Source organism: Homalodisca vitripennis, chromosome X, assembly GCF_021130785.1.
Source record: "Homalodisca vitripennis isolate AUS2020 chromosome X, UT_GWSS_2.1, whole genome shotgun sequence".
Lineage (NCBI taxonomy): Eukaryota > Metazoa > Arthropoda > Insecta > Hemiptera > Cicadellidae > Homalodisca > Homalodisca vitripennis.
In genome coordinates, this window is record NC_060215.1 from 104,090,211 (window position 1) to 104,107,830 (window position 17,620).

The 17,620-nt window shown below is 32.9% G+C and overlaps 1 protein-coding gene across 1 annotated transcript in view; it reads left to right on the plus strand.

The window, feature by feature from the left end:
- Positions 1-1,067: 1,067 nt before the first annotated feature.
- LOC124369773 (mucin-3A-like) overlaps positions 1,068-17,620 on the plus strand; it is a 50,908-nt gene continuing 34,355 nt past the window's right edge. Inside the window, exon 1 of the mRNA XM_046827859.1 lies at positions 1,068-1,257. The gene's annotated coding sequence lies outside the window, so the exon portion shown is untranslated. The remainder of the gene's footprint in view (positions 1,258-17,620) is intronic.

Consider the following 17,620-nt stretch of genomic DNA (forward strand, 5'->3'; position numbering starts at 1 on the left):
ATTCTGAACACATTTAAGAGTATCTTGCGGTTTAGTTTTATTGTAAGTATAAATATGGTCGTTTACTGGATTAGAACTAATTGCATTTTATGTTCTGGACGATACTCGTAGAATGTGTATGAAAATAATAATAAATCGATACATCGGAGCATAAAATGACCAGACAGATTCTAAGGAACGTCTTGCCAACCACTAGAACAAAAGTTTTCATCAGATGTCTTACTATAACACATGATAAAATGTCATATGATTGCACTCAGCTTGTTAAATTTCTTCATCATGTGATTTCTTCCTTGGAAGAATTGTCCAAGTTAGACTATCTAGACAATTTCTGTCAGGAGTTGTCACAGGGACGTATACACAATGACACGATTTTGAAAAGCTTAAAAGGGTCCTTGATACGTTTATGAAAATTCTTAAAATGATTGCATTACAAGAATAATTTACAACTAGAAATATATTGGGACATGGAATGTTTTGTGAACAAATTAGATATCAAGTACAATTTCAAGTATCTGTATAAACTTAATTTCAGGTAACCTGGTTTGACATCCTCTTTTTATCACATAATTCTTAGCTCCACTCGTAGCTCTACACTGGTAGTCAGATTTATTAAGTTTGAAAATATTTTATTTTGTGAATAATCAATTTATGGAATAACAAACTCTTCATTCGGATTCGAAGAATATGGTGGTTAAAAATATGGCACAAACCAATATTATGTACGAGCTGACTTTCTATTCAGTTTCTGAGAAGATTTATCGTTTGAAACAGAACGTCTAATCGAGAAAAGATAAGGATTTCTAATACGTTCTATAATTTGCACAATCTAATGACACCAATATCATAGATAAATACTTTTTATTCATGCCAAGTACTCGACAATAACTGTCGGAGCCTGCTTTAATGAGGCACATATACAGCAATTTATAGCTCCCGAGATTGCGGGTTAGGCTAGGTCTGTGGTACCGAAACTGAAACGTCGAAGCAACGAGGCGGGAGTCAGGAGACCAGCTGATTGTGCAGGAGTTCAATTGTAGTCGAAGGCGAAGGCGATGGCTGTATCGCCACTTAGGCCACTCTTGTGATGGTCCCACGTCTCCGACTCGGGCACTCTGTGGTGGAGGGGGTGGGACTTCTCTGATAAGATACGTTATCACCGTATAAATACGTCTGTTTGACCAGACGCCCCTGTCAGTCAGTGCGTCTGTCTGTGTGTCCGGGGTCAGGACCCTGATTGGATTACACATTTAGTGGGTAAGTTCTCTACAATTTATTCACTCATCACAATAACATGGCATTACAGTATTTAGTACAGTAAATTACACTTGCCACCTATTAGTAGTTACGTGTTTACATAAAAAACAACTTCAAAATTTTCAAAACCTCTAAATAACATTAAAAGCGTTAAATTTTCAAAAAGACTTATTTAATATATTTCTTCAAAATTATTTTTTAAATGAAATAATATTCTATATTTAATACTAAATTATATAATATACGAGACTGCAGAACGTCTTAGACGTGGAAACAGCATTAACACTGTAATAAAGTTATAGGTAACGAAACAAATAAAATTTATGAGAAGATAAACAACATTTAAAATTAATTTTTTCAGGTTGGTTAATTTGAAATGTTGTTTATCTTCTCATACATTTTATTTGTTTCGTTACCTATAAATTAATTGATTTCATTTAGCCATGCCTAAATTTACGTCAATAAATAAAATTAAAACAATTAACATATTTTCGAAGTTTAATTTAGAATGTAAAATAAAACCCGGGTGATTGAGTGCAACATTATGTTAGTGATTGGAATTTTATTTTTTCTCCAATGCAATAATGTTCGGAATTAAATTTTATTGATGAACTTCATTAATCCTTATGTACATATATACTGCATAAGTATACGAGATCTGGTACTTTACAGTCTACTATAAGTTACGATTATTAAAATATTGTATTAATATATTGTTTACCTGTAAACGGTAATATTACGGGATTCAACAAAGGCTAAGAAATTAAAAAGACTGGAACTCATATTAAAGAAAAATTGAAGAGGTGGGCTAGAATCAGAGCATTTAGGCTGGGCTTTATCCTGAAAAACATGAATTTGAATTCCTTATGTTAACACTTCAGGCTTATTTTCGTTTAGTTTTTTTGTGAGTCTCCAAGAACAATAGGACAATTTACAATTGTTTATTTTCTATTCTAGTGTATTTCAGTCGTATTTTAATATTACGTGTTAGTAAAACATATTTTTGGGTCAATGTCAATGAGCTATAGCACAAATTCAAATTATTACATTATGTACATATTGAATTTGTTGCTATTTATTATTTTCTTCTAATAATACTATAAAATTCATAATTTGATGTAAGGTTTGAAATGTTGGTTAATGTATGGGATACATTTTCCTTAATAAAGGATTTCTGTAAATTAGCATTTAAAATATTTTGTTGTATTGAAAATTCTCGTTACACCAATTCAATAGTAAGTTTTGGTTTGGCAATACAAATATACAACATGCGCTAGTATAACTATGAAAGTGTCTCTAATAAATCTTTGAAAACATGCTTTTGAGGGACAGGCCATCCGTAGAAATTTCCTTACTGATATTTGCACATGCTTTATTCTGGCTCTATCACACACAAACACATACACGCGCGCGCGTGTGTGTTTTTTTAGAAAGCCGCATTGTAGATAGTCAATACTTTTAAAGTATTTATCTTTAAAGATCATGTTATATATACTTTGAATAGAAAGTACTTTATTATATCATATAAAAATTTAATAATACAAATTTGTTTAAGTTGCAATAAATTCTACGTATATATTAACGTTTAGTGTACTACTTTGATAAAATTTACGTGTACCATAATTGTACTTTATGTGAATACTATTAAATGAGGCATATTTTCAGGTATGTTAACTAAGTGAATGATTATTTAGTGTTATGAGGCTCCAAAATCAATTGCTTCATCTAATGTTTTACAACATTGATTCATTATTTTCCTTTAAATAAAATTGCTGATCGTGGACAACGTCACTATTAGTAAGGAAGGGGTTGATGATAACAGCTCTCGTAATCGCAATAAAAGTGAAGAGAAAACTGATTATGACAATGTATCTAAATGTTTCTTCACTATACAAAGCCTTTGTAAAGAGGCGTTGGTTTTACATAATGCCTGTTTTCACATATATCCTAAATGATTTACATTTCAATAAGTTATCAAACGATAATATTGCTTATCACTGGAACGAGGCCCTGAACTGATTGATATGGACAACGGCGTGACCTGGTCGACAGGATGTCTCCAAATGTAGCGGGATGTCCGCGAATTACGGTTTGGAGATTTATTGCAGTGGCTATTATTGGCGCTAGACCATGACATACTTGAGCGGGATCCTATTATATATCAACATATTATCTCGACATCGTATCTACATCGACCATTCAGTTGTTTGGTAGCATGGGATATATACTGATAGGTTCCCGGTACAATAAATACCAACATATTACGTTGTTGGTTCAGATACCTGGTAGCATCGGACCAACAACGACTGTACATTGTATCGGACATATACACGTAATGACCGTGACATACCTGAGTAGGGTCCCATCACAGTATACACCAACATATTACGTTGTTGGTTCAGTTGTTTGGTAGCATCGGACATATACTTGTAATGACCGTGACATACCTGAGTAGGATTCCATCACAGTATACACCAACATATTACGTTGTTGGTTCAGTTGTTTGGTAGCATCGGACATATACTCGTAATGACCGTGACATACCTGAGTAGGATTCCATCATAGTATACACCAACATATTTACGTCGATGGTTCTGTTACTTTGTAGTGATGATGACCGTGATATACCATTGTGAGTAGGATCCCATTGTATCTGAACATATCTGGACGGTTCTGTTGTTTGTCAGTACCAGGCACATAAAGCATTCTGGACCGTAACATACGTGGCCTAAATAACCCTTTTTAACTGTTGTAATGCACGGTTAAAATGCAGTAAACCTTACAACAGCTTAAAGCTAACATCTCCATTGCTGAACGATTTTATGTTTTAAGTATAAAAAAGTTTGCAATTAAATTTATCGGCTTTTATTATTCTTTACAAATATTAATGATCTTATTAGTTTTTGTGTTATTAAGATTTAAAAAGTCCAACCATCCGCTATTTTGAAACTAGATATGGTAATCTAATACTAACTTTTCTCTTGATTTCAGACACAAAAAAACAATAATTGTTCCAATTTTATTTTACTTTACTAACTTCTGAAGTAAAAAAATAAAATATAAAAAACACGAATAGGCATGCGGACGGTTATGTTACATTCTGTGTTTGCCTTAATCAGAACAAATCTCAAAAAGATCTCCTAAGATTTCGTAAACACTCTGTATTCAAACAAATGTACGGTTTAGTTTGTTACCACCGAACTATGATTATATACGTAAATATTCAATATAGAATTGGATTGATCGATGAAGTATAATAGAAAAGTTCACACATATTTCGAACAAAAACAAGATTAAGAAATACATCATGTTTCCAGCAGTCATAAGGAGTATTTCTAATTATACAAAAGAAGAGATAGAACTTAAAACCTGGAAAATGTTCTTTGTAGTTTACGGTTCTGTCGTTTCAGAGCAATGATAATACACCAGTTGTATTAAGAACCCATACTTACAAAACTTGATAAATATAACGTTATTACAACTTACTGACTGTTTGCTTGGTATGAAGCAAATGCTTGGCACGATGCAAACTCAGTAAACTTGGTTTTATATATTGTTTTACCTTATTAACAAATAAGGACACCTGCATGCAACTTAAAATAAGGGTTTATTCTAAAATATAAAATATTAAAAAAATTGTGTGTTTTAGATTATACTAATTATTGTGTTTTGACGAAATCTGCTGAGAACGTTGTATGTAAGTTTTCAAATATCTGAATGTTTTCATTTCCCAACTGAGTAACTTCGGCATGTGCAATCTCCACAGGCTAAACTGTGTTAACTCATCCATAACACTCATTGCGTTAAGAATGAAATACTAAACTGGAACTCAATTTCAGTTTAACATCTATGGCTTCCCACGGCGGGGTTAAGTTGTCTCAAAATAACAATTGTGTAGAAAAAATATTTAGACGCGGTGTGTGAACAGAAAAACTAAAGTAGTCTTGACTACACTGGCCATGTAAGCCGAAAAAACTACAGTAAACTCTCAACTGTCGATTCAGAAAGTAGTCTTTAGTTTTTGGAACGCCTTGAAAATGCGGTTATGCTAAGTAATGTTATAAGATTAAAAGGAACTCGTTTCATAAGGTAGACATCTAAGTTGCATATTATCTCAAAAACTGTAATGGTAACTGGTTTCTTTTAAAGGAGATAATGTTTCAGTGAAGATGAAGGCCCAAGAAACCATTTGCTAATTAGTAATTTAAAGGTTCTCGACTGAACTTATTAGGCTAATTAAGACTGCTCGGTGATCCTACTATTTAGAATACTATATGCGAGTGTAAGTCATCAAAGGCCAATCTTATTTTTCGTACTGACTATTCTGTAAGTTTTATGTAACGTGGGTAAAATTTTGAAAAAGTCGATGAGATCCTAACATCTTCTAGAGAACGTGAATCATCTCTATGATATTCAAACGTGATTCAAATCGCTGATAGCATATTCCTAAGTTCTTTAGCATCGATGGATTAAAACACGAAACGGCCCTACAAAGAAAGTAGGAACATCGGAAGAGGTTACGTGACGAGTAGATTCTATTGAAATACTAGAAAATACAACACAGTTGCTTGATCATTTACTCACAATGCTGTCTTTTTCCACTAACAATTTCAAAGTACTACACGACTCGACCTACTTATGTGTTTAAAAAAGATAAAACACGTTTAGTAGCCACTATTCGTGTTAGGAACGGCCATAAAAACATTTAAAAAGTAAACCATATGTTAAGTACTGTTCAGTTATCTTTATAGCTTATGTGACTCAAGCCATGTGACTCGTGTTGGCCTATCGGCAAATCTTGTCGACACCTTCATCGATGATATTGTAAGAGTGCACCGATATCATCAAGGCACCTATAGAAATCTCACAATAAATTACAGTTTCTCAATAAATCGATAAACTCAAACTAATATTAAAGGAAGTTTTTTATATTGATATTTTTATATTATTTTTTATGACATATCTATATATGTCATTTAATCGCCAGGTTGGTCAACATTTTAATTTTTCACATCGATATAATTGTATCGTTAAAATTAATATAAATTTGAATTATAGTTTTACACACATATCATTATAATTTCGCGAAATCTCTCAAGTGCGAGAATACTGATGACTGCAGTGGTTTTACTTACGATAAATATATTCAAACACTAAAGTTCAATTTTAACTTAACTGGTTCTGGAAAAAGTCAGAAACAAACGCGCACGAGACTTTTCAATCACCTTTTCTAACGTTTATTCCATTAAATATACATTAAAAACTTCTTTTAGTGACATAATTATAATATATCAACAATAATAATTGTATTGCTTGTTTTAAAGTTCATCCCTAATTTGCAAAGATTACATACGACTTTCACTTTGCTTATTTATGTCGTCAGCAGGTTTAGGGCATAGAAAACCGTCGCTCAGTAAGTCGAAACAATCAAACTAAAAGCAACGGAAGTTTCAAATCATTGCCGTTTTCTCCAAATCTGCCCAAATTAAAATAGTTTCTTATCAATATATTTGTATCGCCAAGAGACAATATACACTGATTAAACTACATTGAACATGCTATATAATATACAGGTTTTCACAATAAATCTGTTGATTTTCATAAGTATATCGATAATGTTCACGTATCTTTCAACTTCAAGTTTTAAAAAATCTATAGATAGTTTTTATTTAAGTGTCATTTAAAGGGAAAATTAAAGTGAGAAATTATTGCTTACCCTATAGCAAAATCTTCAAGTAAAAAACATATTATGGTTTCTTTCAGCATTTTCGAAAGGGAGAACATCTTTGATGGATGTTGCTTTTGGCACATTAGACGTTTGAGAAGTTAGCAACAAGTTAGTTGGTGTGAAAATGTTTTCCTCGTAGGAAAGTTAATTTCTTATTTACTCTGAGAAATGTCCCGTGCATTGTTACTTTAGTGACGTGTAGATCATGGACTTGACGTATGGTATATTAGCTCGCCTGCCGACTGCACTCTCAGTTGGGTACCGCAAGTCAACAAAACATATGTGTAGAACAATGCTGAGATCCAGGGTATCCACCCATCATAGCACTTCTCAACTCGCCTCTAGTAAGGTTCGTAGACTGGTTTATTTCGATATCACATCGCCTAGAATAATAACTATTATTAATCTTGAAATATTGACATTTTTTGGCCCTGCCGAATCGCGGAATAAAGCGATCTTTCTGTTTAGCTCACTTATTTAATCCAGAACTTAGGTTAACCTATGGGTAATATCGGAGTTATTTAGTTGTTCACTCTACGCTGACGGGTTATCATTGCAGAAGTAGTAGTTATTGTAAAATTTTTGCTATTTTTATTTGAAAACGCCCTGTAGTTTGGGGTTGTCGTTTATGATGTATCAATTAATTATTTCAGCTTATTTATTTATTTCCTAACGAAAAAGTGTTAAGTATTAAGTCTGACTCTAAAAGTACCTACAATTACGTTCAGGAGCCTAACTTAAAGTACTCAGGGGAGATATCTTCTCTACACACCTAGCCATAACAACTCTTGGATTCTGGGGGTGGAGAGTTTTTCTGATGATTTCTGCTATTCCAAAATTGGGAACGCTTACGTATATATCAAAAGGTTTATATTACACGTCAGTATTAAAAGGTTTATCGGAATTCTGATATATACAATAACCGCCTGAATGTTTTAGTATATTTGCACAGTAACCACAACTGCACTCAATCCATCTCAAACACAACCTCAATCGGTTTAACACAAAGTGACATCACTACACAGATTTCAACGAAACCTGATAATATGTCTTTTTTTTTTCAAACAAAAAGTTGTGCAATCTCGTATATTCTTTATAAAAGAACAGTACACAAATCAAATGTATTAATTAATATTAATACAATACAATTATTATCTTAATAAATATCATTTACTACTAATTTAAGGACACACGTTCCATTTATATAATTTAACACACCCTGAATTCATATGTACTACTAGACGGGTGAGAAATATTCAAACCTGCTGGATGTGAGGTTCTATCACACAGTGAAGATACACTAACGTGCATTGAGACACAAATTAATTAATTTTCATTTTTATAATAGTTAAACAATTTAGGAACATACAAGCATAATAAATAAGTAACAGTTAAATACAAGTAAGCACAAATTTACAAATACTTTACAAATTTAAACTAAATCCAATAACAATTTAGTAGCTTTTCACATGGCTGTATTTATTGGTTTGATGTCAAATTCCACTAAAGCTGCAATTTTGGATGGCCAATACTAGATCTCTAAACTATTCATTGTGACTATCAATAGCTCTCAATTTGATACGAAGACATCAATTTTATACGATTGGATAGCTGCAAATTTTATACGAAATCATCGTATCAAATACCCGTCGTTAATTTGATTCGGAGCCATACAAAAGTCAATATTTTTTTAAAGCTGATATTAACTTTTAAATGATCCTTTTTGTTTTGTGCTCAATACCAATTGAGTTTGAAAAACATATGCAAAGTTTATGAATTTAAGTGTTTACATTATTATTAGTTGTTAGATTGCCCAGTAAAACTAAAAAGTATATATATATATATATATATATATATATATATATATATATATATATGTTAATTTAACTATATCACATAAATTAAGTAACTTTTATTTAGGCTGATGTTTATTTCGGTTTATTTATCTGAATAAAACATTCCTTAGCTTGCTTTATTCTCGTGATATTATTCCAAAGAAGTTTTGGAAAATGATTTGGGAAATACTGTATAAAGCTTTAAATGTGGAATAACATTGGTTAAGTAATTAAAATATTCTACACGTGCAACATGTTGAAGTTAAATTGATACGCGTGTAATATATACAATTTCAGTATTTGTATAAAAAGTCACGATTGGAATCGTGTTAAATATTCACTGGTACATATATAATGAGTATTATAATCAAATATAAATGTTTAATAATACAGAACATGATGCATGGAAAAACAAGCCGGTTTTCCTTTTGTAAAATTAGATTTTTTGGCGCCGTGTTTGTAAAATTGTATACTTAACATTCCCGTAACTTTTATACTATACGTTCCTTTCTACTTTAGGATTTTATACCTATAGAAAATATACAGGATGCCAGTTTCCGAAATTCCTTGTTTATATCAAAACATTATTATGGAAATTTCCAAAATATTACAATTTAATTGTGTATTGTAAATAGTAAACAAAAAATGAAAAATTGCAGCAGTAATCCTGCAAATGCTGTTATTAATCCGAGAACAGTTTGCTGCAAATAATCGAGTAAAACGGAGAGTATCGCTTAAACACACTTGTGCCATTGCAATAATAACAATAGTCGCCCTACCACTAGAGTTTATTGGGTTTGGTGTCGCACCGCCGCGCCGGCTCTGGCGATACAGGACGTACATCCATTATCCAATAAGCCGTCTAAACGGAATGTAGGGCCATTCGTCGAAGGTTAGTTTTAGCAACCGTCCGTACATGTGTACATCGTGGTTTGAACTCTATATCGTTCTCGGTTCTCTCCAACGACAGTACTTATATTTTGCGGACCTTAAAGTTACATTCGGTAGTTTGTAGAATTTTATTCATTGTGTAATATGTACAGGTGACCCTAAAAGTTTTGTTTTTTTTTTTTTTTTTGTATGGCATCGTTTTCATTTCACCTCATAAAATACAACCCTATGATCGCAGATACGATTCGTTGCCACAACTGGGCCAGATTATATTGCAGATTATTGTCTGCATTATGAAATTGACTTTAATGTTAAACACGTTTGAAATGGTCATTATAAAATGGTAATTCACTCTGGACTGTGGATGTGATGGCAAAATTTAATAGGTATTTTGGAATATCAAAATCAAACATATTTCACTATCCGCATATAAAAACGTGTCCTGTGATTGTGATAGCAAAATTTAACGGGTATTTTAGAATACCAAAATAAACTGTGTTTAATTATCCATATACAAAAGAGCGTCCTTTGAATGTGATACCAAATTGTAACAGGTATTTTGTGATATCAAAATAAAACATATTCCAATATCCACATCAAAAAGAGCGTCATGTGAAGGTGGTGTCAATATTTAACAGGTATTTTGGGATACCAAAGCAAAAGTTCCATTACCCACGCATAAAAGACTATCCACACGAGTTCCCTACTACTACTACTAAAAGTGGAGCTATGAAATCTTCAGAGCATACTACTAAATGTATGTTTACTGTTTTCCTGGTTCTAATGATTTGTGTATATTTTACGCCTTTTTTACTATGTAGGACACAGTTATTAAAACTCAAAAGTTCCCTAATAAACTGTTAAAATATATTCTCAACTTTGGCACTATGTATCAAATATTGAAGCAACGACACATTTCCGAAAACACTCCTACATAAATGTCAACATCTGACTCACACTTAAATCTGCTGAACAAGGACCTCCAACATGGTGGTGCATGGTTTGAAGGAGGTAAACACATATGAGAGTCCATAATAAATTAGATACATGAGGAAATAACTCCAAAGTTAAAATTTGATAACACAGAACATTTGTATACTGATGCACTTGTAACAAGAAATTAAATTCTTTTCATCACCCAACAAGGGGTGGTGTCCTTATTAGGTAAGAAACTGTGATAACAAATAGTAAGTGTTTTTTTTATCAATAAGAACTAGAAAATCGTGTTTATATGTTTCAGACTGATTATTAATGGAAATTCTATCGTACTTCTTATCTAGACCACTCAAGGCTTCTTCATTTTTTATAGAGCTACCAATCCCAATACTTTAGGTTTATTCACGCAAAGCGATAGGATTGCCATTTAAATCATCTTCCTTCCCAACTCAAAAACTAAAACACACTAATTCATTAATTGCGTATTAATACACACTAAAAGTGTGGTTTTCATGTTCTATTGGACGATTATACCGTTTAAATTTTGACAAAAGCCCTGTAGAATCCACAAAGAAAACAAATCACAGTTGTCATTTATTTTTTCACATCTTGTTGGAGGTAATTTTATACTTAAGTCCAGAAGATTAATCCTAGGATAACGTATCCTGGTACAAGTAATTAGGTTTATATCTTTTCAGCTGATCCAAATACATAACTAAATAAATAAATAACTCGCTAGTTTATTTACTCCTCCTGTATTGTGACAATTTACAATTCTACAGGACTTCTTACTGTTATCTCAGTTTGCTATCTTACTTTGTTGTAGCATGTTACTTATGTATTTATTTAGCTTTTTAAGTGCTTACTGGCTATTATTGATTTTTACCTACTATCTATACTTTGCCATCTAACTTGCACCTTTATTGTAAAAAGTGGTCTTTACCGTTGGAATAAATAAATAAAAAATAAGAACTAATTTGGTTGATATCATGAACAGCACTTATATTTCGACACATGATTACGAGTGTACATATGTGTTCACCAGTGCTTTTAATCACACAAGTAGTGTGATTAAAAAAAGAATTATCTTCTAGTTTTAAATGTTTTGTAATGTGTTTCCAAGGACGATTTGCTGTTGTTTTAGTAAGATATAAATAGTGTAAATAAAATAGGAATCATTACTTAAAACTAAACGACCAAAACTAAGTAGTACAGTAAAATTAGGTAGAGGGGAAACAGTTTTTGGAAAGATAATCTCTTTTTGACACTGTTTTCAACAATTTACAACTTTAAAAAGGGAGACTTTGCGCAGAAAATGTATTCTGTTTCCTCACTGAAGGGGTAATGGAGACAGTTTTCGAGAATGTCCGAGGGAACATCTTCAACCAAAGGTAAAACCGATTGCAGATGTACCGACATCATGATTTTTATTCGACTGATTAAAAAAAGTAGCTGCAAGAAAAGTATTCGTAGGTGATACATACAAAATCCTTTTTTTAACACACACAAACCAACAGTTTTATCTGCTGCAGTTGAAGAATGTAGAGGATTTAAACGGATTCAAATTTCCCCTAGCCTCCACAGCTTTGGATCTCTTGAACTATTTATTACATAGTTCCAAATACTATTAAATGGCTGGTGAGAAAATGGTTGTATTTAATTTTCGATGTGGTCGACGATTTCGAATATTAGTCAATGTAAATGCAAATGCCCATTTTTAAATTACCAACTTTCATTATTGAATCGAATGCTATATAAAGGGAATGGCTGTCTCCAATGTTGCTGAATACCGGTGTCAAGTTCCTCCAATAGGTGCTACTAGCAACTGAGAATAACCTAGAATGTACACAAATAATACCTTATCTCTGGCTGAGCACAGCTTATCAGACCACCTCATATACCATGTATTATCCGGATACGTTTCTCGTGTTATTGTTAGGAAAGTTATAGTTTAATATGGTTTTAACCATTGATCAGTATTAGTAATAATTTAATAACAGAACAATAACACAAGAAAAATTGAACAACAACCAGGACAGCAGGAAATAATTTTACCTAGCAGAGTATACAACTAACAAAATAAGTACAATGCATGACAATTGAATAGACAAATCATAACTGATTCATAAACTGCAAAAGACTCTTGTTGAAAGACGAAACATACTCATAGATAAAGTCAACACCACCAAGCATCTGAAGCTTTGCCACTTCACAGGTGTATGCATAGGATTTAGGGAGGAATGTCAGACTGAAGTCTGACCGGAATCCCTCATTACACTCAAATCTATCAACACCAGGAGATCACGGCAATCTACCAAGATCTCCACCAAGATTAAGTATCTTTAAGAAAAGTATTATATCCCAAATGACAGGTTGTAGTCATGAAGAGGTGTAGAGAGAAAAGCTGTTCCAGTTGTGGTATTGGTGTTTCCAAGTAGGCAAAACCCAGACGAACGCCAAGCATCCTCACAAAGCGAGCCTGTACTCTGTTCAACTCATCTATGTGGCCCAGTTGTTAAAGCAACTAAATCAACAACCATATTCAAACAATGATCTGTACAAGACAAACAAGGATTGGTATGGTCTGAAGCCTCTTGTTCACCTTCCAATAAAGCCCAACGGAGGATATGACTTGAAGGTGATACTAACAATATGGTCAGTAAGACTTAAAGTACTGGTCATAGCAACTCCAAGATCCCTTGACCGATTAATTTTATCCGTGAGAAAGAATTATTCCACCCAGATTCAATGGAGGGATATCCAATGCAGGGTTCAAAAAAACTGAAGAAAAATGCTAAGCAAACAGGTTAAAGATACTCAGAGAGTCATCTTCTACAGATCCATACAATGTTATTATAAGTGGAAGGGAAGTTGCTTTTCAGATTGTTAATATTGCTTTTCAGAAGGATTGTGATATTGTGTGGAATACTGTCCGCAATATTTGCAATGAAGTTTCTGTAACAGTACGAGGCCAGGCGCTAACAATTCCGCCTATGTCTCACGAAGGTAACAGTCATAACAATTCCCAGTAGTTTTAAATCTCTTATGTACAGCATTTTGTCAATGGCAAGGTTTTACAAGTCTTCTTGAAGACCATTTAGAGAAATGAGAAATTTTAATTCTCCTCAAGTGAGTGTTCTGGTCGATGATTGATGAAAGTATATTTATTATCAATTAATGTAAAGTGATGTTCCGTATCATTGACGCTATCAATACAGGGCATATTACGAGCTTGCAATTGGTAGAAGACATTATCAACATTACAATAATGAAATCCGGGATGAATCTAGTGTTAGAACATAACGGACGCAATTCCAACGAGAGAGTGATGTACAAGGCTGGGTGATGCGCATCCTCAGGAAGAAGAACATCTATTGAATGGGTGACTTGTGTAGTAGAAAGGGAAAAAACAGATCCAAAACAACACCTCGTTGATTTCTTGTGCAATTAAATTGCAAGAGGTCATAGGGGGCAGCTATATTCATGATGTGACGCGCAATACATTCGAGATTATCATGCCAATCAACATGAGGTAGATTGAAGTCACCCACCACAAGCAAATTATCCATTACCTCACCAGAGCTAACAGTCTCGTCAACGGCTATGGAGAAGTTCAAGTGTGTGGGAGCAGCCTGATTTGGTGGGATATATACAGAGCCAATTTTTATGTGAGGTAGCGATGTGATACACCTAATAAAGAATTTTCGTTGTCGCAATATCCAGACAATATGCTGTAGCATTGTAAAGAATTGTGTACTGAAATAAGCACTCCGCTACTTACTACACTTGCTACAGGCTGTGGAGAACTATCACATTTTAATACCTTGTGGTTTACGAAATCCAGTTCAAAATCATCCAACTCACGTTAAGTTAGTTTCCTCCAAAGAATAACATGATATGAAGTAGTTTCCAGTGCCTTAGTTAACTCTACCAACTTGTTTCGAATACCATTCACTTTTTGAAAATAGCAATCGAGTTTTCTTTGTGTACAGTTGCAAGTTACACGTTGTCTTAATCTGTTACAATCCTGGGGGCGTTATTAATAAATTTAACTTTCATACCCTTTTCATCCCCCGAGATATTTTCACTCAACTCAAATCTCAGTAAGTCATCGATTTCACTAGGGGTTTTTCTCTAGGCACGCTACTGGTTGAGAAACACTGATTGATTTGAGTCGCAACATCAGTCGAGAAACTTGCCAAGAATGCCTTAGCGTTAGTATCACAATCGAAAATAAGCATGACGGACTGCTTCTTGTATGGATCGGACTTGTCCACTATGAAGGTATTAACAGTATTGCAATAAATATTTGGAAGGTAGGAAGTAACCGATTTATTAACAATACTGCGAACATTTAGCTTGCGAGTTTTCCGTATTGAGATTCAGTGAAATTGAAGAGCATCACGTTTCTAGAACGACAAGCACGATTATTCATCTCTCCTATGACTTCCTCGGGTTACACGAAGGTTCAGAGATTCATAATATCTATATATATATATATATATATATATATATATTATATTATATATATATATATATATATATATTATATATATATATATATGTAAATCCATACCTTTCCTATAGAGTCTTAATTTTTGCCTGTTTGCTGCACACGCGTCTCTCCAAACACTAGCAGATTCTTATTCAAATTATCAACCTCTGTCATCAAGTTGTCCACTTTTGCTGGGAGGGATGTTAGTAAGTCTAATTTATTAGTGAGTTCAGGTATTCAGGTATTTTATTATTGAGGACAATTTCTTAAAAGTAGTTTATGGGTGATGAATCACAATCAACTATACCTCTAATTGATAGTAGTCTTCAGCAAAATTGTTATAGTCCACTTTGGACATATTTATAGAAGCCCTATGAAACCAACGTCAACATAATGCGTCTTATTGGATTCTTTCCTCAGAGTTCAAGATTATTTTTACACAAAAACAATACGATATTGACATAACGCAACCAAAAAAAAGAAGTGTACATATATTACATTTTTACGGGCGCTCTGGGTGAGTTTGGTGGAACTTTTTATTTTTTGAAGCTTTACTTTTTTATTTTCAAATTACTGATTTTGTAAAAGGTCTATCGTTACATATTCTTTTTCCTAGCTTTATAATGATACCTAACTAATTACAGAAATAAACTCTATATTATACCTAGGTGCACTCCGGGAATTTTATTGTAGTTCCGAGATGTAGGGATAAGAAAATCTCAATTCAGAGATTTAGAAATCTGTTTTTTACTTTTTATAAATTTGGTAACAAAATATTTGAAAAAATATACAGAATAAATTATTTTATTCGTGGTGTAAAATTGTACCACATCACCTAAAGAGAAAAGGTGGTACTATTTGAAATCATATTTCGTGAAATTAAATACTGTATTTACAGTTCAAATAAAAAAATCGTTAAATAGAATATAAATGACTATCACAGCCATATTTACTTATATTTAAGTTTCCTTTTAAAGATATAGCAAGTGGGTAAATTGAATACAATAAACTATCAGATAACTTTGTTAAAAATTAAAAATAACAAAAAAATTCTTTTAAAACCAATTTCAGAACGTTTCTTTAAAAGATTTAAAGGCCAATAGAATATTTCAAATATTTTGTGATGTTAAATTGAATTTAAATACATTTAGATAATAAAATTAAAATTACATACGGCATTAATCACCACACTTCACTGATATTGGTCTTTTAATTTTGATGACTGGAAGAGGGAGCGGGACAAAAGTGCATCTAGTGTTCCACTTCCCAGTGGGCTAGTTTATTGCACATACAGACTGAAGATGAAAATACTCTCTCTGCTTCAATACTCTTTAAGTTGGTGCTATTATAAAAATAGGTAGTTATAAGCTATGACCTCTTGCCCCTCCATTTAAAAAAGATCTATCTCTTTTTTAATGGTTAACCGATAATTAAAACATTGAAACGTGAGTTCCGTGAGCACATTCATGGTTGTGGTCTTGCTCACGCGACGTGGTTATCAGTTTCCCCGTTTATCGTGGCGACTCCGCCGCGCGACGTGCTGTTACAAAGATAAGATGATTTCACTACGGTTGAGGGAGAAAATGTATTCTGAAAAAGGGGAGTTGGTTGGTTTAAGTACACGTTTAACTACGTAACAAGATAAGGAGACTACCGTGACTCTCGGAGTAATAAGATTGTGTTCATAGTTTTCATTAGTACTTTCTTAAATGAAAAACTTGATATTTTTTCGCCCAATTTTACCTTATTGCTACTGGCCAAAAAATCTGAGTGTTGTAAAAAAAATAGAGGCTAAGTCAATACATTTTCGATGTGAAGAGAATTGAAGAATTTAGTGAAACAAATTCCCAAATAAATCCAGGAGATGTTGTATCATATAAATATCGAATTTATTTTTGTAAACATTTTCGAGATAGTGTTGGAATAATAAAAAAATGAGAATATTTTCATTAATTTCTGAATAGTAGCCTATTTAGTTTTTATCGTAGCTCACTTATAACCACCCTAAAATTAATAAAGAAGACTTATCCTTGTAAAGATAATATACGGACCTTATCACCACGACTCTACTACAGATTTAACAAACTATTTATCAAGCTACGTAAGTTAATGCCCTATTATTATCGCCACTGGTTGATCCTTTTATAGATTTAAAAAAAAATTAATGTTTGGGGTTTACACTCTCTGCAATCCATGGAGTCATGGGAGTATATAAGGTTTGTATTCAGGGTTGGATGAGCATCCGGGAAATAACTTTCTTCTGGAGTTTATAGTTATTCGTTTATTTATTGTCCTGCAATAAGTACAAAGTTTGAAGGTGCATATTCTCAAGCTCTAAACAGTCAAATAACTTGTATCAGACATCCTCTTATATTTTTAGGGTACATTCACCCTCTCCACTCCTACAAATAAGTATTCTTTTAATCCTTAATCTCTGGAACTTTGGTTAAAGTGGATTTCATTTCTACAGTGATGCCA